Source organism: Rhinolophus sinicus, chromosome X (assembly GCF_036562045.2).
Source record: "Rhinolophus sinicus isolate RSC01 chromosome X, ASM3656204v1, whole genome shotgun sequence".
Classification (NCBI taxonomy): Eukaryota; Metazoa; Chordata; class Mammalia; order Chiroptera; family Rhinolophidae; genus Rhinolophus; species Rhinolophus sinicus.
Genome location: NC_133768.1, coordinates 23,845,765 through 23,870,863, shown reverse-complemented (window position 1 = coordinate 23,870,863; position 25,099 = coordinate 23,845,765). Strand labels below are relative to the sequence as shown.

Genomic DNA, 25,099 nt, shown 5'->3' with positions numbered 1-25,099 from the left:
TACTTTATACTAAACTATGAATAACTTTTCTTGATTTTAAAGGTCTGTCTTGAGTGGTTGGAAATAAAACCCATTTCAAGGGAATCTGCTTCATTTCTCTTAACAAAAATAATATCCATTTTATGCTACAGATATTTTAATTCCTGCATCTTCAATCTTTCTCTCCGCTGTCTTTTCCCTATTAGTATTTAAACATAAGAATCTTCCTCCTGGAGTAAAATAAAAGACTCTCCTTTTAACCTACATGTTGTTACACATACCTCATGATTTCTCTCCTTTTCTCAGGAGACAAACATGTTTAAAGACCTGTCTGTATACTCTCTCCTTCTCCAGTTTACTCCTCAACCTGCTATAGTTCAGTTCTGCCCTTATCGCTATTGAAACCACTATCCCTAAATCACTAATTACCCAGATATTGGTTAACTCCATGGACCCACTTGACATCCCAGCAGCATTTGATGCGTTTAGTTCTTTCCTTTGTGAAATGTTCTTTCCCCACTAGCTTCTGAAATTAAAGGTTCTACTGAGTGTCTTCCAACATTTTTCTCTGCTCCCATTGTAGATTTCGTTTCCTACATTCAGTCCTCATTAATTCAACAGACATCTATTGTTCTTTATATTGTGCCAAGTTCTGGGGATAAAATTATGATTAAAAAGATATTGTCTTTATCCTTCTGGAACTTACATTCTAACAGTGAACAGGCATATGAATCAGGCAGTTAGGGTAGGAAAGTCTTCTCCAAGAGAAAACGGTTTAACTGAAATTTAAAGTGTGAGTAGAAATTGAAGTGAAAAGACAAGGAATGAACATTCTATGCACAGGGAACGCATGCAAAAGGCCTTGGGTCATAAAGAGCAAGGGTTACAGGATTAGGTTGCAGAGGTTGCTAGTTACATGTAAAGGACTTTGCTTTCTCCCGTAGGAAGCATTGAAATGTTTTAACTGGTGGAGGGACATGATCAGATCTGCATTTCTGAAAGACCTGTAAGGTTACTCTGGCTAGAATATAGTGAAAAACTGGAGAATACTATAGTGGGTCAGAGCAGATCACTCAGTAGCAATTGCAGTGGTCCAGCCTATAGATAAAGGTTGTTTCATGCAGGCTGATAGCAGCAGATTGAGAAAACAGTGTTGGATTAGATATGGGGAACGAGGAAGAGGAAGATTTCAAAGATGTCTCATGGGATAAATTATCCTTGAATTATTTGTGTGGGAATGGGTTAAGGGGTTCTAGCTAGTTTAGGAGAGAAATGTTAGTTCAGGAAAATGGACAGTATTTCCATTATAATGGGTGTGGGGACAAAGTCCAAGAGAGCAGTTTCCAGGCTCTCGGCCTCACGTGGAAAGGTGCTGGCTCGGTTATTAGGTGGCCATCAGCTATAATCACATGGCCATCTGCGGTGGCTGGGTGGCCATCAGCTGTTACCAGTTAGCCATTAGCCACTGATATAACTGCCATGGCTACGCTAGAGGAGTTAGGGGGTTGATTGGCAGAGAAGTGGACAGCGGATTGTACATCGTGTGGAGCCTGTTTCCTGCATCTCCAACCCAGCCGCCACCAAGAATACAGTGGTATCAACCCCTTATCCATGGCTCCGTTGGTGTTCCTTTTTGGCCTCACCATATCCTGCATTTGGTGCGGGGAGCGGGACCAGAGACCCCGCATGACAATGGGAAAGAAGAAACAATAGGTGAGGATGCAGATAAATTTGTCAATTTGGTGACAGGAAGGTGAATGGGTTCTCATCTTAACTGTTATGTTTACTGTGAAGAAAGAGGAACATTTAACTCCTGAAATTGAAGAGGAGCATGGTGAGGTGTTAAGATTAGCGATGTGGAAAAAATTTGAAGTGACAGTTGAAAATAAGGTTAGGTAAACTTACCGTGTTTCCCCAAAAATAAGACCTAACTGGAAAACAAGCCCTAGCATGATTTTTCAGGATGACATCCCCTGAACATAAACACTACTATGTCTTTTGGAGCAAAAATTAATATAAGACCCAGTCTTATTTTCGGAGAAATATGGTAGAAAAATTCCTGACCAACTGGTTCTGATTCCAAAAATGAAAGTAAATTCTTCATCAAAGAAAAGCCTTCTTGAACCATGCAGAAAACATCATTCTTCCATTCTCTTGAAAAATTTAACTGGATTTTGGAAGAAACATTGGGGTTAAGGGAAATATGATGCCATTTTTTTCTCTCTCTGCTATACTGAGGCTGGCATCTAGGGAATGTTTGCTCAAAGTGAATTTTCCTAGGAGGACAGTTGACAAAAGTAAGTAGAGGGGATCTGGCAGAAATTCATGACTCCTTTTTAATAATGAAGGATAGGGTGTGAAGGTGAGGGTGACCACAGGAAATGATTGTCACTACTGTGTTCAGTAACAATAAACGTGTTCATAATCAAATCCTGGAAGTCACCCAGTGAAAGAAGCATCAGGGAGGGGTCTAGGGGCGACCACATCAGTTCTTTGGCAAAGGGCAGGGATATTTACTATAGAAAGCAGAAGGCTCTCATAAAATCATAACACCCAGAGGAGAATCTATACAGGGATAACATTCCTCACAACTCTCACTTTCTTCTTCTCTCTGGCTGCCAAATTACTGAAATGTATATCACCTGTCCTTCTTGTAACAGGCTACCTGTGTTCTAATTGCATGCAGGGCAATCTAATGGCCTCCAGGGGTGGAAGAGGTGATACAGGAGGAATCCTCTCCCAGGCCAGGGAGAGCCAACTGGAATTATATGGAGAGAGATCAGGAAAAGTTGAACACTGAATTAAAGGAAAGAGACAACACATGAGAAGATGCCATGGAAGAGTGTAATTTTGAAAGCTTTGATTACAAAAAATAGAAGTAAAAATTGGATAGGATAGATATGTGTTCACAGTACTGTTTAAGAAAATATGAATGTTCATTGCAGCTTTATTTACGGTGGCCAAGACATGGAAACAATCAAAATGTTCGTTGATAGACGAATGGATAAAGAAGTTGTGGTATATATATGCACAATGGGATACTATTCAGCAGTAAGAAAAGATGAAATAGGAACATTTGTAGATCTTGAGATTATAATGCTAAGCGAAATAAGTCAGAGAGAAAAAGTAGAGAAACATATGATTTCACTGATGTATGGTATATAAAACTGAAAACAACAAAAGAACAAGACAAATGAAGAAACAAAAACTCATAGACATAGACAATAGTTTAGGGGTTACCAGAGGGTAAGGGGGGCTCTAGAAAAGTGTAAACAGGGTCTAATATATGGTGATGGAAAGAGAACTGATTCTGGGTGGTGAACACACTATGTGAGATATAGATGATGTAATACAGAATTGTGTACCTGAAATCTATGTAACTTTACTAACGACTGTCACCGCAATAAACTTTAATTAACATGTCGCGTACGGCGGGGTTTAAATCCCTCATACCACTCTGTTCCGGCAGGTTTTTAAAAGAAACTACTTTAAAATGCACTCTTCTCTTTAAAGCGTAAATGCTTCTGTCATTTATTATTTTTCTATGGAATTTTTTAGGATTTACTCACCTATGATGTTAGTAATCCCTCCTGGTGTGATACTGCAGAAAGCAGCTTCCTTTGTGCAGTGGGACACGGCAAAAATTGCATATGTACCAAGTTTCACTTCTCACTTTTTTTGATGCGCACACTTTACACACCCGTGTGTGATATTTTTTCTTTCCTCTTCCCACTATGGGCTCCAGATGATGCGTGGCCAAATCTCCCTGGAGCCTGGCCGGATTGTCTTCCTTGGGGGCCCGCTGTGTAGGCACTTTCACAGCTGGTTCCCTATCGCCACTCGTCTCACCTCCCTGTCTTGGCCTCTCACTGCTCTCTGCCCAATCTTTTGAAATTCTCGTTATCCGTCCTTAACGCATGGCTCAGAAAAACGAAGATTCTCGTGATCCGTACACAACATGTTAAAAAAAAAAGAAAATATGACTACAAGAAATAAGAGATAGGATATAAGATATGGTAAGAAAGAAAGGAAGTAAAGTGGAAATTAAAAGAATGTTAGATATAAAGCTTAATAAACAAATGAAAACTATTTAGCATATTAAACACCTGTATTGGAAACAGTAATGAGGACAACTGACACTAAAATCATTAAGGTGGAGGACAACTTGAGAAGAATTTTTCATTAGGTAGAGAGGGAATATAAAGAGATAAAATTATGAGAAATTATAAATGTGGAGGCCAGAGAATAGAGATCTAGCAGCGAAGATAATCATGTATCTGAAGATCACATCAGAAAAAGTGGAACAGAAACAGTAACGTAAGATGTAATAAGAGAAAACTTTTCCTAGGAAAACAAAGACTTGGATTTTTAGAAAAAAATGAAAACAATGTAAGTGTTTGGAAAGTTTTCTAAAATATATGATTTTTCACACATTGGAAAAGATAAAAATAATACTTACTGCACTTCCTTTTAGGTATAATGTTTTCATCTAGAATGTATTGTTATGTATGAATTGGAATCAAAGCAAATTTTTAATGGCTGGTGACACCTGGTGATGAAAATGTTTTCATCTTCAAGTATAAACTTCAATTCCCTATGTAAACTAAAACGACAGAGCCAGTAACAATTGTAATCCTGCTTATCTAGGTCTGGTTTATTAATAAATAAGGTAACAGGACAAGAAAAACCTCCTTTTTTTTTTTTTTCCTTTCACTTCTATTTTTAAACTGACTTCACATGATGAGAATAGCATGAAATATGTGGGTTTGGTTTACATATCCTAACAGGAATCACCTTCCTGGATTTCTAAACGACTTTATCAAGATAAGAAATCTATTTTATAAGAAAAACCTCCTTTTGATTGTAAAAACCTCTGTACTACTTTAGTTCAGCTCATATATTTTCGGCTGATGCTTTAATTTAGAATTTGACACCCATTTCATTCTTGTTATTTAACAAGCAACCGAGAAATTGGCTGTAGCAAATCATGGTTTGAGATGCATAACTAACATAATACATATCCCTTGTGTACTATATGTATCTAAAGGAAGGACATCCAGATGTTGAAAGTATTCTGCTCAGTGACAAGATTAAGGGAAATTAGCCACTTGGGTCCCTTTCTTCCTTGTCCTCCACTCTTAACAAATAGGCCTTGGGTCGTTGTTTAAGTGCCTCTGCTCAACTAGGCTGGTTCGTGAATGGGTCAGAAAATAATGTAATAAATAGTTAGTTTAGTTTATCTGGTTAAATTAGAAACCATCTAGGAAAACTGGCTAACCACACAGATTTTTTTAAGAGACAGGTTCTTGGTGTTTTCAGCTTTCATTAGGTTTTGCTGTGGTAAAAACCAATCCCTAATTTTCAGTGTCTTACACCAGCAAATATTTACTCTTCACTTGTGTTACACTTTGGATGTGGTGGCTGAGGCTCTGCTTCATGTGTCTTCTTCATTTCAGGATTCCCTATGAAGGATCAGCCATGATATAAAACATGTATGTCACATTTCAGAGGGAAAAACAAAGAACTGTGACACACAAAGTCTTTCTTTCTGCTTCAGCTCAGTTATAATGCATAACCAACAAGTCCTTTGGCATTATATTGTCCAAATCAAGTTATGTAACCAAACCTTACATCGATTGGGAAGAGACATTCACCCTTCTCACAGGGCATTTCTGAAAATCCCATGGCAATGCATAGGGATGTATAATCATCCTATAAGAGGGGAGAAATAGTCAGGAAACCTATTGCACTTGGCAAAATCAAATGCAAGTAAACTTGAAAGTCATAATGTATGAAACAAGAAGAGAAAGATAAGATCAAACTCTCCTCTGTTGAAAAAATACATTGGTTAAAAAAAATACCACTGTGTATTTTCTACAGAATGAAAAGGAAAACAATAGAGTCAGAAAGATTAGAGGAGTTGGCAAATCTCTAACATGCAAATGTTAGCAAAAATTAACCATAGAGTCAGACAAAATAGAACGTAATTTATCATACCAATTAGTGGAAAAAATACAAATGATCAAGCTATTATATGCCCAAAAAGCATGTGATAAAATTTAACATGTTTTTAATAATAACTCTTTGTAAATTAGGAATAAAAGGTATGACCACAGCATCATAAAGTGTATATGTCTCAAACCAGGAGCTAACACCATATTAAACATTGAACACAGAGGCAATCTCACTAAAGTGAGAAACAAGATAAGGATGTCTTCTACCCCTATTGTATGAATATTGCAATTTTCTTCTGGAATGTTTTTTCAATGCTATACATTAAAGGAAAGAAATGAGGTGTAGAGACTAGAAAGGTGAGGGGGGGATCAAAGTTTGAAGAAAAGGGATGGCCGGTTAGCTCAGTTGATTAGAGTGTGGTGCTGATAACACCAAGGTTGCCAGTTCGATCCCTGCACGGGCCACTGTGAGCTGCACGCTCCTTAAAAAAAAATAGTTTGAAGACGTTGAGATCCATAGAGACAGTGCCAGGGCACGTGACAGCCGCCGGGGCACTGGGCGACTGTGTGCTCACTGAGGAAAAATAATTAAACATGGGCAAAAAAGACCCTAAGAAGCCGAGAGGCAAAATGTCATCGTATGCATTGTTTGTGCAAACCTGCCGGGAGGAGCACAAGAAGAAGCACCCACATGTTTCAGTCAACCTCTCAGAGTTTTCTAAGAGGTGCTCAGAAAGGTGGAAGACCATGTCTGCTAAAGAGAAAGGAAAATCTGAAGACATGGCAAAGGCGGACAAGGCCCGTTATGAAAGAGAAATGACAACTCACATCCCTCCTAAAGGGGAGACAAAAGAGAAGTTCAAGGATCCCAGTGCACCCAAGAGGCCTCCTTCGGCCTTTTTCTTGTTTTGTTCTGAGTATTGCCCCCACGTCAAAAGAGAGCGTCCCAGCCTATCTGTTGGTGATGTTGCAAAGGAGCTGGGAGAGATGTGGAATAACAGTGCTGCACATGACAAGCAGCCTTATGAGAAGAAGGCTGCTAAGCTGAAGGACCACTACGAAGAGGATATTGCTGCATACTACTAGCTATAGGAAAGCCTGATGCTGCCAAAAAGGGGAGTTATCAAGACTGAAAAAAGCAAGAAAAAGAAGGAAGAGGAGGAAGGCAAGGAAGATGAAGAGGATGAGGAGGAGGAAGATGAAGAAGAAGATGAATAAGGTGGTTTTAACGCAGTTTTTTTTCTTGTATATAAAGCATTTAACACCCCTGCCCCCATATACAACTAGCTCTTTTTAAAGAAAAAAATATAAATGTAAGGCTGTGTAAGATTTGTTTTTAAACTGAATAGTGTCTTTTTATGTATAGCTAACACACTACCAAATGTGTCTTTAGATAGCCCTGTCCTGGTTATATTTTTAATAGCCACTAACCTTGCCTGATACAGTATGGGGGTTGTAAATTGGCATGGAAATTTAAAGCAGGTCCTTGTTGGTGCACAGTGCAAATTAGTTATATATGGGGATGGTGGTTTTTTTAATTTTTAAAAATTTATTTTTCAATTACCATTGACAGACAATATTATGTTTGCTTCAGGTGTACAAAACAACATAGTGATTAGACATTTACATACCTCATGAAGTGATAACCCCAATAAGTCTATTACCCATCTGACACTGTACATAGTTACTACAGTATTATTGACTATATTCCCTATACTGTACTTTACATCCTCATGATAATATATTTTTTCAATTATAGTTGACAGTCAATATTATTTTATATAAGTTTCAGGTGAGCAGTGTAGTGGTTAGACATTTATGTAATTTATGAAGTGATCCCACTGATAAGTCTAGTACCCATCTGACACTATACATAGTTTTTACAGTATTGACTATATTCCCCATACTCTACTTTACATCCCCATGACTATTTTGTAAATACATATTTGTACTTCTGAATCCTTTCACCTTTCTCACCCAGCCTCCCAATCCCCCATCTAGTAACCATCAGTTTGTTCTCTGTATCTATGGTCTGTTGCTGTTTTGTTTGTTCATTTATTTTGTTTTTTAGATTCCACAAATAAGTGAGATCATATGGTATTTGTTTTTCTCTGTCTGACTTTCACTCACTCAGCATGATACTGTCTAGGTCCATCCATGTTGCTGCAAATGGTAAGATTTCATTCTTTTTATGGCAGAGTAATATTCCATTGTATATATGGTATGCACCACCATTTCCTGATCCAGTTGTCTATTGATGGGCATTTTGGTGGCTTCCATATCTTGGCTATTGTAAATAGTGCTGCACTGAGCATAGGGGTGCATATGTCCTTTTGAATGAGTGTTTTGCATTTCTTTGCGTAAATATCCAAAAATGGAATTGCTGGATCATAAGGTTCTATTTTTAATTTTTTTGAGGAACCGCCAATACTGTTTTCCATAGTGGCTGCACCAATTTGCAATCCCACCAACAGTGCATGAGGGTTCCCTTTTCTCCACATCCTTTCTCCACATCAACAAACACTTATTGTTTGTTGATTTACTGATGATGGCCGTTTTGACAGGTGTGATGATATCTCATTGTGGTTTTTATTTGCATTTCTCTGATGATTAGTGACGTTGAGCATCTTTTCAGATGTCTATTGGCCATCTGTATGTCCTCTTTGGAGAATTGCCTACTCAGGTTCTCTGCCCATTTGCTAACTGGATTGTTTGTTTTTTTGGTATTGAGTTGTGTGAGTGTTTTTTTTTTAATACATTTTAGATATTAACCCCTTATCAGATGTATCATTGGCAAATATCTTCTCCCATTCAGTAGGATGTCTTTCCCTTTTGTTGATGGTTTCCTTTGTTGTGCAAAAACTTTTTTTTTTTTTAAAGATTTTATTGGGGAACAGTGTGTACTTCCAGGACTTTTTTCCAAGTCAAGTTGCTGTCCTTTCAGTATTAGTTGTGGAGGGCGCAACTCAGCTTCAGGTCCAGTTGTCGTTGCTAGTTGCAGGGGGCACAGCCCACCATCCTTTGCGGGAGTCGAACTGGCAACCTTGTGGTTGAGAGGATGCGCTCCAACCAACTGAATCATCTGGGAGCTCGGCAGCTCAGCTCAAGGTGCCGTGTTCAATCTTAGTTGCAGGGGCGCTGCCCACCATCCCTTGCAGGACTCGAGGAATTGAACTGGCAACCTTGTGGTTGAGAATCCGCACACCAACCAACTGAGCCATCTGGGAGGCAGCTCAGCTCAGGGTGCCATGTTCAATCTTAGTTGCAGGCGGTGCTGCCCACCATCCCTTGCGGGACTCGAGGAGTTGAACTGGCAACCTTGTGATTAAGAGCCCACTGGCCCATGTGGGAATCAAACCGGCAGCCTTCGGAGTTAGGAGCATGGAGCACTAACCGCCTGAGCCACCGGGCCGGCCCTGTGCAAAAACTTTTTAGTTTTATATAGTCACATTTGTTTATTGTTCCTTTTGTTTCTCTTGCCCACAAAGATATATCAATAAAAATGTTACTAAGGTTAATGTCTCAGAGTTTACTGCCTATGCTTTCCTTTAGGAGTTTTATGGTTTTGGGTCTTACATTTAAGTTTTTAATCCATTTTGTGTTTATTCTTGTATATAGAGTAAGAAGAGATCCAGTTTAATTTTTTTTCATGTATCTCTCCAGATTTCCTACCACCATTTAGTGAATAGACTGCCTTTACCCCAATGTATATTCTTGCTTCCTTTGTCATAGATTAAATGACCATACAGGTATAGATTTATTTCTGGGCTCTCTATTCAGTTCCGTTTATCTATGTGTCTGTTTTTATGCCCATGCCATGCTGTTTTGATTACTACAGCCTTGTAGTATAGTTTGATATCAGGTGACACGATACCTCCAACTTTGTTCTTCTTTCTCAAGGTTGCTGTGGCTATTTGGGGTCCTTTATGGTTCCATATAAATTTTAGGATTATTTGTTATAGTTCTGTGAAAAATGCCATTGGTATTTTGATAGGGATTGCATTGAATCTATAGATTGCTTTGGGTAATATGGACATTTTAACTATATTTCTTCCTATCTATGAGCACGGTATATGCTTCCATTTTTTGTGTCTTCTTCAGTTTCTCTCTGCAATGTCTTATAATTTTCTGAGTACAAGTCTTTTTCTCCCTTAGTTAAATTTATTCCTACATATTTTATTTTTTTGAAGCAATTATAAATGGAATTGTTTTTTTAATTTCTCTTTCTGATGTACCTGATTTCTGAATATTAACTTTGTATCCTGCTACTTTACTAAATTCATTTATCATTTCTAATAGTTTTTCTTGGTGGAGGGATGGTAGTTTTTTCATCTTCAGTTGTCTCTGATGCAGCTTATACAACATAATTGTCGTTCTGTTAAGTGAATACCACTCTGTAATTGTAAAAAATAATTGCAGCTATTTTCTTGACATTTTGAATGCTTCTAAGTAAATACAATTTTTAATTAAAAAATAATAAAACGAGATCTTTTATTAACAACACAGTCTGTGCACCCACTGTATCTATAACCAACTTCCTTAGCAAGCATGCAAAGTATAGTTTGCCTTATTTTATACTACATGCTTTCATTTCCCTCTTTAAAGGAAATTTGATAAAAAATTGGCTCCTGACCCAAAAGCAGTCATTCATAAGGCAACCAAGAGCATCTGGCCTGCCCAAATGAGGTGATCTTTATTCATTATCTCTGAACCAACCAGATCCTATTTATGAATGTGACCACACCAAGGGACACAGTCACTAGAACATCTCAGAAGCTGAGACACAGAACAGGGAGAAGGGAATTAGTATCAGTCAAAAGGCAATAGTTGCTTTGAATGAGAGAGGGGAAGCCAAGGGCAATTAGAGAGGCAGAGGAAGATTCAGGCAGAGAAGCTGAGATGGAGGAGCTGAGTCACAGCTGTAGTGCGCTGGAAAAGTTGTTTTGCCATTCCATCTAGACACTATTCTCATTACATAGGCCTGGTTGGAAATGCTGTGAAAAGTGGAAATGGAAATAAAAACAGAAGGCGTTTTGAATGTAGAACCATGTCTTACAACCTGATATTGCCAAACACAGATGCCATTTGCAATAGCAACACAAAATATTAAAAACCAAGTAAAATGTCTATCAATAAAAGACCTATTAAAATTTTTAAATATTTAAATCAAGAATAAGTGAACAAATGGAGAATTTTATATCAGAGCAGAGAAAGTTCAATATTCAAAGATGTCAACTGGACTAAAAATAATTCATAAACTTAAAATGCAATTTTAATGAAAATATAAATGAGATATTTACAATTTTAACAAAGCTGTTTTAAATTTCCTCTAAAAAGTTCAAATAGACCAGCTACTTCCAGGAATATATATTAAAGAAATACTCAGATATCAGACTTATGAATGAGGATATTAATTATGGCATACTTTATAATAGTAAAATCTGAAACTATCTAATATGTGTAAATAGATTATCCATACTAAGGAAAACAACTAAGTCATTAAAATGCTGTTGTAAAAAGTATTTAGTTACATTGGAAAATGTTCATGGCATATTTAAAATGAAAATTAAAGAGATCTATATATTAAGTACACGTTTTAAACAACTATCCACTTGTGAATAGTTATCACTCTTAAGTTTATAATCCAAATCATTAAGACTAGTAATTATATTGTAGGTATTTTTATTTTCTAATTAGTATAGTTTTGAATTTTCTAAAATGTCTCCAGTGAAAAAACTATTTGATAATAAAATGATAAATGCTATTATGTTGTAAAAAGAACAAATTAACAATGAGCCTGAAACAGCATAGCAAATAGAGCTGAATAAGTGTTTGTAGAATAAGTGAATGAATAAATGGCCAAGATAATTTTGAGAAAAAGACACTTGTATGGATGGATGGTAAAGTTCACACTAATAATATTATAACATTGTCAAATCACAATAATTTACCAGTGAAATGAATGCAAGAATAATCAGTTAAGTGAAGTAAAATAAAAAGTTCAGCCACAAACCCAAGTACACAAAATATTTTAATATGTGACACATTAAAATTTTTCAGTGTGTTCACCACCCAGAGTCAGTTCTCTTTCCATCACCATATATCAGACTCCATTTACTCTCTTCTACTAAACAGGTTTTAATATATGGTGATGGAAGGAGAACTGACTCTGGGTGGTGAACACACAATGTGAGCTGTAGATAATGTATTACAGAATTGTACACCTGAAATCGATGTAATTTTACTAACAATTGTCACCCCAATAAACTCTAAATAAAACAAAATTTTTCAGTGAGAATATTTAGTGAGGAAAGGGTCCACCATCCCATAAGCTGTTCTGCGACAATTGGTTGAAAATAGGGAGGGGGATAAAAAAAGAACTCTACATCCTATATCATGAAGTACCATAAACATTTTTAACAGGAAAAGACAGATAAAAAAATATTTGCAACAGTTTTAGCTACCTTAATGTATATGGGTTTTTTGATTCCGGGGGATAAAAAGAAAAGAAAAACAAGTACTACTTATAAAAATTGCTTATTGGTTTTAGGACATTAATAAACAACTCAATGGAAAAAATACAATTAGATGATCATATATTATTAAACTTAATTATAAACCAAAGGAACATAAACTGTCACAATATCTAATTTGTGCTTCTGAAATGATTTTTTTTAAAGTGGTAACTCTATTACCTAGAGTTTATAGGATTATAACAGCTATACTTTTCTGGGAGGTGATTGGTTTGTGTGTATCAAAAGCTTAACGTGTGGCCTAATGATTGAAGTTCCAGGAATCTGAAGAAATCAAAGATTCAAACCAAGATTTATGTACAAGTGTGTTCATTATGGTGTTACTTATTTCTAGCAAAATGCTAGAAACAACCTTAATGACCAACAGAGAGAACTAATTTAATACATTAATTTAAGAAATTATTTATATAATATACACTACTATAAAATCACAGTTTAGAAGATAATTAACTGGAGTAAAAACCACCCACACTATAATATCAAGTATAATCTTTGGATTGCAAAATAATATCTATAATATAAATGCAATTTCTGTAGAGTGAAAATTTGTGTTTGTGTATACTTAAGAAAACTCTGAAAACAACTGAATACCAAAATGTTAATGCTTATCTTTGGATAGTGGGTCTACAGGGGTTCTGATTTTCTCTTTCATTAAATTATACCAATCTCAAATTTTCTTTAGATCATATATTTACATTCATGGTATAATCTCCTGTTATATTTCTTCAATTCAGGGAATTTCTATTGTGTTCTTTTTTTACAGGAACCATTCTTATTTATAGCACTTTACTTAATTTCAACCCACCTTCTCTTCTCCTTCCTGCCCTACTTTATTTGGCTGTTTCTTACAGGCTGTGTTAAGGTGCATTGAAGTCTGTCTTCTTTACAGTTCCAAGCTGCTGAAATGTAAAGACTGTGTAAAGTCTGTGGCTTATATTCCACCATTTTGTGTACAAACTGTATATACTCAGTAAATACAGATTGAAAGTATGAAGATTACTGAGCATAGGAACTGCTCTGATCATGCAGGCACTGAGTAAACCAAAGAAACCAATTCATTCTTTTTTTTTTTTTTTAAGATTTTTATGTCTTGGCCATCATAAATAAATCTTCAATGAACATCAGAGCACATATATCTTTACGGATAAACGTTTTCAGATATTTTGGGTAGATACCCAGGAGAGGGATTGCTGGGTCATATAGTAATTCTCTTCTTAACTTTTGAGGGACCTCCACAATGGCTGCACCAATAAATTTTAATTTTAAAAAAGAAAGAAAAATATTTTTTATTAATAATATAGCTAACATACAATATTGTATTAGTTTCAGTGGTACACCATAGTTGTTCAACATTTATATACCTAAAGAAGTGATCACCATGGTAAGTCCAGCAAACATTTGACACTGTACCACACTATCAAATATGATTGACTATATTCCCTATGCCGTACATTATATCCCCATAACTTGTTTTCTATCTGGAAATTTGAATCTCTTATTCCCCTTCACCCTTTCCCCCTTTTAAAAAATTTTCAATTACAGTTGACATTCAATATTATTTTATATTAATTTCAAGTGTGCAGCATAGTGGTTAGACATTTCTTTATAGTTAAATTGATTGAGTCACTCTTTGGAAACCTGTATACCCATGAATCCAGGAAGAGTGAGTTATCCCTTCATTTATGTTTCCTCAACACCAAGCACATTCTGTTTTATAAAGATTATCACATTAGTTTTGTGACTGTCTTTCTTGAGACTGTGACTTCTCATCAATTTTATATATCTGCAGTATCTAGGAATGTTTGCCCCATCGTAGGTGCTCAGTAAATGTCATTTTTTAAAAAAATTTTATTTTATTAAATTTATTGGGGTGACAATTGTTAGTAAAATTACATAGACTTCAGGTGTACAATTCTGTATTACATCATCTATAAATCCCATTGTGTGTTCACCACCCAGAGTCAGTTCTCCTTCCATCACCATATATTCGATCCCCCTTACCCTCATCTCCCACCCCCCACCCCATGTTGTCATTTTTAAACCATTTTATTGAGGTATGATGGACAGACAGCTGTACATATTTAATGAATACAACTTGATGAGTTTGAAGATAACTATACATTCTTGAAACCATCACCACAATCTATGCCATAAACATATCCATCCCCCGTAAAACTTTCCTCCCACCCTCTTAATTATTATTATTATTATTATTATTATTATTATTATTATTATTTGTGATAAGAACTCAACATAAGACCTACTCTAAATAAATTTTTAAGTACACAATACAGAATTGTTAACTACAGGCTCTATGTTGTACAGTAAATCTCTAGGACTTACTCATCTTGTATAACTGAAACTGTACTCTTCGACTAATACTACCCCATCACCCACTCCCTCCACCACCTAGAAACCACTGTTTTATTCTCTGTTTCTATGAGTTTGACTATTTTAGATTCCTCGTATAAGTGGTATCATGTATATAGTATTTGTCCTTTTGTGTCTCACTTATTTCACTTAGCATAATGTCCTCCAGCTTTATCCATGTTGTTGCAAATGGCAGGATTTCCTTCCTTTGTAAGGCTGAATAATATTCCATTGTACATATATACCACATTTTCTTCACCCAGTCACCCGTTGATAGACATTTATGTTGCTTCCATGCCTTGGCTGTTGTGAATAATGCTGCAATGAACATGGAAGTGCAGATAGATATCTGTTCAAGATCCTGATTTCAATTGTTTTGGATAAATACCCAGAAATGGGATTGCTGGGTCATATAGTAGTTCTATTTGTAATTTGTTGAGGAACTTCCATACTATTTTTCAGAGTCGTTGTACCATTTTACATTCCCACCAACAGTGCACAAGAATTCCCTTTGTTCCACGTCCTCACTAACATATATATTTAGAATAGTCATACTAACAGAAGTGAAGTGATGTCTCATTGCAGTAAATGCTTTTTAAAGAAATGAATGAATTTAACTGTGGAAAGAAGAATATGGAAAATGGGAACAGTGTTATAGTGAAATAGAAAGGATCCTGGGGCTGTAGGATTTGAGTTTGTCCTCTTCTGGGAATTAGTTATAGGATCTAGTCATAGGCTCTTGTACAAGTCACTTCTATGTTAAAAGAGGCATTTGGATTAGATTGTTTTTTAAAAAATTTTACCTTTTAGTTTTTTCTTTTTAATTAAAATTTATTGGTGTGACAATGGTTAGTAAAATTACATAGGTTTCAGGTGTACAATTCTGTAACACATCAAGTATAGATCATATTGTGTGTTCATCACCCAGAGTCAGCTCTCCTTCCATCACTATATATTTCACCTCTTTTACCCTCATCTACCACTCCTCTCCCCCCTTACCCTCTGGTAACCACTAAACTGTTGTCTGTGTCTACGAGTTTTTGTTTCTTCATTTGTTTCTCTTGTTTTTTTGTTGTTTTCAGTTTTATATACCACATAACAGTGAAATCATATGGATTAGATTATTTTTAAAAGCTCTTTCGACTTTGACAATCTGGAATGCTAAGAATGGATTTAACATTGCTGACTGAATATTAAGACAGACTGAAGGTTTTGGGGTATATTTTTCAATTTATTGTAAATTTTTTTTTGCCTACAGTAGGATTTTTCTCTAGTCTTGGGACCCACACATTTCATCTGTCTAACCTGTAGCAAATGAAATTGATATTTTGACATGGGAATAGCAAAATGATCTGATATGTAGTTTTCAAATATTTGAGAAGTGAGGCTGAAGGGGGAAGCAAGTATATATACACATGGTATAAACAGTCTGTGAACTCATGTCAGATCTTTAGGGAAGCACTGTAGAAAGGTAGTATACTCTTTCCACACTTACAGAGAAGTATTTCTTTCCAGTAATGGGCTACCTTAAAATATAATTTTTACTGTCAAATGTAACTTTCTGGACTATCCACATATAGGAAAGAATCAACACTGTCTCAAGTTGAAATGCAATGTGTAATAAGCGTTCATATTAGTAAATATCCTTTTAGCACCACTGAAATGTCAAGGATACATTTGATTAAGTTTTCCACAATGCAGATGTCTTTGAAAACATCTGTGACTTATTACAGAGATCCAACCAATGCAAAGAAAATAATGACTAAAGTTTATAACGGTATTGAAAGCATCCTAAACTCAAGTGATCCCAGTGTCAATAAGATTTTCCTCAATCAAGATGTGTCTTTCCAGTAATTCTTTCTCTGATTCAAGAGAGAAAATAGGATCATCCCAGATGTTTAAGTCATAGGTAAGGACGTTCTGGTCCTTAGGCTCAACTTAGCCTTTTCTTTAATTAGATCATATCCCCAAGACAATCTTTATTAGAACCACATTTAAAAATAGCATTGCAAGTTATTGATGTCAAAAGTCTTATAGGTGATAAGTAATAGACAGTATTTGAAAATACAGCTACTCTGCTAGAAAATAAAATGTAACATCCTCCTTTTTTAAGAATAGGAAATTAGATTTTTTAAAAAATGTTAAAATGAGGCAAAGAGGATTTCAAAAGATTTAGTTTGTAAATGTTAGAAATTGGTTTAATATTTAAAATAATTTTATATATTATATGAACATATAAAAAAATACATAAGTTCATCTATAGGATTGGACTAGCATGTCGACTTTTGTTTACTTCTATTATACTTTCTACTACTGTTCTCTGTGTATATGCCGTGTGTGCGCGCGTGCGTGCATGTGCACACGCACACGCACTTATGCTTGCAATTATTACTTGAGGATATCGTTCTATGACACTCTGTTTCTTCCTTGTCTTTTAAAAAATATATTTCTCCCTTTGAGTATGTCTATTTGTCTCTTCTTACGAGATTTTCGTCTCTTCCCCTACTTCCCACTCCTCTCTTTCTTCCTTATTTGGTCATGATATAAATCAGACAAACTATGGCCTATGAGCCAAATCCAGCCCCCTGCCTGCTTTTGTAAATAGGGTTTTATTGGAACATTGCCATTCCCAATTTGTTTACATATTCTCTAGGTCTGCTTTTGCATTACAAAGACAGAGTTGAGTATTTGCAACAGACAGTATATAATATGACTTGTAAAACCTGAAGTATTTACTATCTGACTCTATAGAAAAAGTTTAACAACTCCTGATGTAGGTGATAACCATATCTTTCAAGGAATTACAGTGGGATAAGAAGAGATCCTGACTTGTTTCCTGAAAGATACAAATGTATTTTTCAAGTGTATCTTTGAGGGTTTGCTTTCGTCCTCTACCAACTATGCCCCTACTTTGGGGTCCACTTGAAACTCAGGTCTCTCCTAACTTGTTCTAGACCACACTTCAGTTTCCAAGGTATGTGCAGGCTTTTTTCTTGGTTCTGTGCATTTGAGGGTGGACACTTCTAGTGTCTGAATCCCTAGATCTGAGACTAGGCTAAGGAGTGGCTTTTGCAGAAGAGGTAGGTGGATGGAGGTTGGACAAATGGACTGAGTGGCCACATGTCTATGTATATGACCCCCTTTGGAACAGAGTCAAGGTGAGGGGAAGAACAGAGGGTCAGGCTGGAGACTAGCCTTTTCTTGAATGCTGAAGATAGGAGGACAGGAGAACATATATTATTGCTCTCCTATCTTGATTCATAACTTTCTCTGGGACCCACAAATTTTAAATGCTGCTTGGTCTAGCAGACTGCCTTATTTTAATATGGGGAATTAAAATTAATTTGTGAATTGATTGATAGTTTCAAAACTATAGAATGTTCTAAAAATATTATAATTATAATATTTATTATAAAATTTTACATATAACTAGAGTATTTTAACTGCTGCAAAATATGTAATCTATTTATTACATAATTAATTACATAAATATGTTAATATACAATAAATGCATAATATATTATAAATCTAAATCACTGAGTGCAGTGATTATCAGACTTTATTTTCCATTAACATTAATAAAGGTGCTTATTGAAAATACTATCAGAAATACTCCACGAGTCTTTGCACCTAGCTCAAATGCCTGTAATAAGAGATCTTTTTTCTTCTGTTGTATGGCACCTAACATTAGCTGAACTGGGCTCCCATTTATGCATTATGTCTGTTGGCACTGGAACCACATAATTATACCTTTATCCAGTTGCTTTTCTGACTCATCAATGGCTCTAGTTGGATTTTTTTTCCTTCTGGGGAAAGGTAAAAGGTGTTTGGAGGCTTTTCCTGGGAAATATGATCCTAACATACTTCAAGGTAGAAACCCAATCCTCAAAGACCAATCAATAGTCCCTGAGTATGTACCTGGGGTTCTCCCAGATGGAAGTCTGAGGGTTTTCCCACATGTCTACCATGGACAAGGGGCAATCAAGATTATTTTCAGCTGTGAGATTTTTTTTTTAAGTGTTTGAAATGTACGTGTGTGACCACTCATGATCATAAGTGGTTTACCTTTATGCTACTTTTGATGACATTTCAATTTTGGTAAATAACTCTTTTAGAGTGCATGAGGTTTTTCTCCTAAACTTTGACATATGACCATCGTGGCACTGTGCACACACAGCAAGCCAGTTTCATGAACAGGTTATCTGGTTCTGCTTCAAGGTAGAACTTTAGCATGTCAGCAAGCTTGTAAAAAGGAACATTTATAGAGAAAGCAATCTTCTTTATGCTAATTTTCTGTGTGATAATGTTACCCAGGTGGCTCAAAAGACTTCGTGCACCTCCCTAAGTGTCCAACATACTACCAGCGGGTACCTGAGCAAACAGGGAGTAAAGAGCTCAGTATCAGTTAAGTCAGCAAATTTGCAGCAAGTCATACACCTTTGTTTATGCAAGTCCTAAAATGCCAACGAGTCTTTCTGTTAAGAGAATTTATAGCTCAGAGGATGAACAGACTGACTTACAACTTAGATATTTGGTTTTCAAGCTTTATGTTTAATAGACTCAGTTGCTTGGTCCTGACAAAATAACAGCACTAGAGAAAATGTGCATATCCAGTCTTTCAGATCTGGAATTATGTGCAAATTTTGCCTTTTGCCTTACAATTGTACAAAACAGCTATCATCTCAATTGCTGTTAATGTAGTATTGGCAGTGCCAAAAAAACAAAAAGAAAAACAAACACACACCTCCTGAATTGTTCAAAGTAGGGTCATGGTCCTGACTTTCTGCTAATTTCCATGGAAAACTTGTTTCATATTTAAATAGGAGCACCCTCATTAAGAATCCCTGGGAGCACAGGAAAATAATGAAACTAATAAACTCATTAAAACTAATAAAAAGTAGTTCCTTGCAAGGAGAGGAGGAATGGGACCTGGTTGAACCTGGGACAAAGGTGAGAGGGATATATTTTGCTATATCTTTTAAAATGTTTTTGTTTCTGAACTTGTAACTACATTATATATTCAAAAACTAAGTTCAAAAATTAAATAAGGAAAAGCAGTTAATCGACTAGATTACTGGGCAAAAGTCTTGAATGGGTACTCCACCAAAAAAAGATATCAAAATGGCCGACAAAGATATAAAAAGGTGCTGAACATCACTCATCATCAGGAAAATGCAAATTAAAACCACAATAAGGTGCCACATGCCAATTAGAAGAGTTAAAAGAAAAAAGAAAATAACGTGTTGGTGAGGATGTAGAGCAACTGGAATTGCCACACATTATATAGATGACAGTGTGAAACAGTTCAACCATTTTAGAAAAAGTTTGGCAGGATCTCCTAAAGTGAGTATATGCATAGCTGATGATCCAGAATTTCTGCAATGTGCACCAAAGACATATACTAGAATGTTCATAGAAGCACGGTGTAGAATTGTTCCAAACTTTAGAAACCACACCTGTAGTAATCTAGAGTTGCCTGGGTAAATAAATTGTGGAACATTCATACAATGGAATATCTTATATTAATGAGAATGAACATTCTATAACTATATATGGCAAAATGGGTTAAAAGAATCTTACAGACAAGATAATCCAGATGTGGAGTATACATGATTGATTCAATGTATGCAAAGTAAAAACAAACAAACAAACAAACAAACAAAAAGAAACTGTAAAACACTGACCTATACTGTTAAAAGTATGGGTGGTACTTCTTCCCACCTTGGTGGAAATGATCCACATGTTGTTTCCATGGCTGTGTTGAGCTTGTGACAATGCATAAAGTGTCAGCATGTGCATTTTCCTACTTATAAATTATTTTTAAAACACAGTGGCACCTTAGAACTGGGTGATCCAGGATGCAAAGAGTTACGTCAGCTCTAGCAGAGTGAATTTGTCAAAGCAATCCACAGTTTTCCAAAGCCGTAGAACATACAGTTATAGGATGTGACAAATATTACTTTCTGTTTGGAGCATAAACCATAATTCAAGATCCAGTCAGAGCTCAATGAACTGTGTGCAAGATTTCACAGGATTGAGGCAAAAGTTGCTTCTAGAAACCCATCAGCATAAATCCACAGGTTTATTGCTCAATAAGTGCCTACTTTATCACACACTGAAGTGATCCTTGTTAGGCTGGTTTTGAAAAGCAAACTTTATAAAGAAGGTGGGTGGAAACTCAGCTTGCCAAAATTGAGTCAACTGCCAAAAAGTCAGAATTTGGGAGCTGACAGTGCCAGCAAACTGAAAAAGCCTATTGAGAAAGAAAACTTAAGTCCCCACCTTGATGAGACTTGTGCTAGTATCCAAGACCACCTGAAGCGGTCTGAATTATTGGCAGAGACACTGCAGCTCATGGACTAGATGCCTAAGAGCTTTACTTATGCCTTAGCATGCCCAGGGATAAACGATGGCCTGTCTCCTCCATATGTATGATGCTCAGCCAACCGCACCAAAGCAAAAAAGGAGGTTGTCGGGTTTACTAGGAAGACAGCATATGCTGGTCTCGCTTTCATTATTTCCAACATTGTGTTTCCCAGTGAATAGGCAGCTGGGGGAGAAATGTCGACAGAAACATGATTAAGTAGTCAGGCGTTCGCCAGGATTGGCAAAATAATACCGCACAGTGTCCAGTACCATAGTCGTTAGCCATATGTGCCTATTCAAATGTAAATAAAATAAGATAAATTCATATTCTCAGTAGCACTAGCCACACATTGGTTAGCACACTGGATAACTCAAATTATCGAGGATTTGCATCCTGAGGAAAGTTCTATTTGACAACATTGCCTTAGACCACAGGTCAGAAAACTAAGTCCCATGGTGTAAATACAGCCAGCCACCTGTTTTTGTAAATAAAGTTCTATTGGAACATTCATTTATGTATCGTCTCTGGCTGCTTTTATACTAGAATGGTAGAGTTGGGTAGTTGCAATGGAGACTTTCTGGCCACAAAACCAAAAATGTTTAGTATCTGTCCCTCTTCAGAAAATGTTTGCTGACCCCTGCTTTAGGTTGTTCTTGATTATGTCAGTTTAGAGACTTTGCATAAATATGCCCAAGACTTCATGGAAATACCAGAGGTATTCAAATTCTTTCACTCAAGAGAACATACACACCATTTCTTCAGGCTCTAAATAATAACTGGAAATGTGAATTAGGGGACCTACTTGGCTCCTAAAAGCCTGCTTAGTGACAAGTAGGGACTGACTCCCTGGGGAAGAAATTCAGTTCCATCACTGAGCACCTACTTGCTGCCTCACATTATGCTTGGTGCTGATGGAGGAAGGAATTACACGAACCTGCCCTTGATGTGCTTATGATTAATTAGGGAGACAAAGCAAATTACTTACCTGCTGTTTTCAGCCATATGTCAATCAGAGTGCTTAGAGATCTGCCACTCTGTGAACACACACATTTATCAACCAGACCCCAGAGATGGGGCTTTCCTGCATGCATGGTGCTGAGGTGGACACGGTAGTGGTCATGGTCCCCCTTCCCCCTAGGCTGAAGCATGTCTGGAGGTGGTTAGTTTCGGTTCTCCAGGAAACAGACGGCAAGATGAGGATTTAAGTACAAGTAGTTTATTTGAGAAGTGATCCTGGGAATCACTGGAACAGGAGTTGAAAAGTGAGACAGGGAAGGGAAAGGAGCCAAGACGGAGTACGTCGATGAGCACATTATTGCTCTGGGCAACTGGGTCTGAATCCCACTGGGGGTCTCTGGGTGATGGTGTAGAGCACATCTCAGTTTTCCCACTCAAGGAAGAAACCCAAGGGTGTTTATCTAACTCCCATCTCCCATGGTTCAGGACTGCTCCCAAAGACATCAATTCCAGAGCACACCCACACCCCATCACTCACACACACACACACACACACACACACACACACACACACCACTCAGGCCTGCCCTGCACATGAACTGAGCATGTTCATGCAGCTAGAGAAAGCCCTCAGGTAAGAAAGTCACAGGTGCCAGCAGCAAGAGGAGATTCTGGTGCTCTATCTGCACTGAAGTGAATCAGAGCATCCCAGGAAGTGGCAGGAGGCTGCACTGACCCCTTCAATCTTTAAAGACCCCTGTCAGCTTCCTGTGAATCCAGCTACCTGGCCCCGAGACACTGTTGGCAGCAGCAGAAGAAAAAGTGGCTCCAAACTCCCTGCTGACCATATCTACCTTGTTCATCACTGTGCACCTAGCAGAATGCTAAGGATCTAGTAGATGCTTAGTATACATTTGTGAAATCAATGAGTGATTGGGCCTTTGTTACTGATTTTCTCAAAAATCATTGAATTAATTTGTTCACAAAAAATTCTAAAGGGACATAAATGCAGTAGATTGGATTTTACTCAATAATCAGGCTATGCAAGATATATTACTTTACTTTTCAAAGTTTAAATTCTATTTGAGTCCCAGTTTCCATCCTGTTGCTGACCTGTTCATGGTCCAAGTCTGCATGTTTCCTAGAAGAGGTCCTATGGGCCCAGGAATTTTGCTGCCATCATTGTGGTACCCCAATTTCTCAGTTCTACCCTCTCTGACTTACACAATTCTGCCAGTCCCCTCTGAAGTCTTGCTGGGGTGTTATAAATACATGGTGGGCAGGTCTTGATGCTTATAGAACACAGACTCCAAACTGTTGATCCCTTCCTAGTCCAGAGTAATCCTATTCCTTCAGGGTTGGCCACTTCCCTCTCAGCCCAACTCTCCATCCTGATCCTTAAAACGCAAGCATATTTCAATCAAAGATTTTTTCCAGAAAGAGAGATTGTCTTCAACGAACAGAAATGGCCCCTAGGCAAAGCCTGGCTATGGTCTTGGAAGGGAGAAAGGAAACACACAACAAGAACAACACACACAATAGTATTTCAGTAAACTGTCCTTGTCACAGGTTGTGCTTTCCAGAATTACACCCTGAGATGGAGGTTAGGGAACACTATATTTACTAAAGATCAACTCACGAAGGGAAGGAGAAGAAAGTGTGGTTGGGGAGAGGGAGAAGTTGAACAGATATGCAGGTCCCCTAAAGCCTTGGCCAGTCTGGGCCGATGAGTTGGGATGGAAATAGCTGAACCTGTATAATACCTCTGTCCTGCTCAGTTACCATGATGTCTGCCTTGGGTGAGGCAGCTCTCAGCATCTTAGGCTGACCCTGAAAGAGCTAATGGCTGGAGGTTGTCGGCTGAGCACACTCCCCACAGTGGGGCAGCAAGTCTTACTTTGAAGACAACTCTATGTGGCACATTTCCATGTCTACCACAGTCTCACTGCAGAAAGATGAACAGTTCTGTTCCCTAAATATATAACAAGCTAATAGCATCTTTTAAGTATACACTGCTTCATATTTTTAAAAGGTTTTCTACACATAAAACAAGTATTATTATCACTATTTTACAGATGAGAATGCAAAACCCAGAGATGGTCATTGGCTTGTGATCAAATGGCAGGAATGAGCCTCAAAGTTAGCGCTGGTCTTGTGGGTTACATTCTGTCCACCACCTGTTTTTGTAAATAAAGTTTTATTGGAACGCAGGTCATTCATTTATGTATTGTCTCTGGCTGCCTTCTTGCTACAAAGCTAGATTTAAGTAGTAGCAATCGAGACTGTCTGGCCCACAAAGCCTAAAGTGTTTAATATCTTTTCTTTACAGGTCACTGTTCCATCCTTCCTACTATTCTGTACAGCCCCTTATTTAACTCTGAAACACGAATCAGAAGAGATCATAGTCTCAGACATCCCGAAGGACCAGCTTATGAGGAATATGAGTCCAATGTAAATGGACAAGCCTACAGTGTGCTAGCAGCTGGGGCTTTGGTCAGCTGTAGAGAATATGGCTATCGAAAAGGGACAGTTGCTATTCAGCATCTTCCATGCAAATGTACAGGCCTAGTCATGCCAAGTTTTCCTCTTTTGCAAAATATGGTGCATTTTTAAACAACTGTGTTTTAATACAGAGTATAACAGATTTAAGAGTCAACTGAAAACCAAAAAGAACAATCTATGAGGGCCCATGTTGATATATCTGTGGGACATTTCCCTCACTTTTGTACTATGGAGATTCTGAAAAGATAGACACCAGTTGCATAGTAACAGAATAATAAAGAGTCTAAGAGTTGAGATGTCCCAACTGAACATAAACAACACAGGGTATATAAACAGAACATATATACACGAGAATGTAAACAATAATCAGACAGAGCCACAGAGGCAAGGACATTCTGCTATAGGAAAGTGACTAAGTGACTTCCCCTTCTGTCCAA

The 25,099-nt window shown here is 37.1% G+C and overlaps 1 pseudogene across 1 annotated transcript; it reads left to right on the top strand.

The window, feature by feature from the left end:
• The first annotated feature begins 6,527 nt into the window (after positions 1-6,527).
• LOC109438354 (high mobility group protein B1) lies at positions 6,528-7,151 on the top strand (annotated as a pseudogene). The gene has a single exon (XR_002136373.2). The product of XR_002136373.2 is annotated as a high mobility group protein B1 (transcript).
• Positions 7,152-25,099: the final 17,948 nt, after the last annotated feature.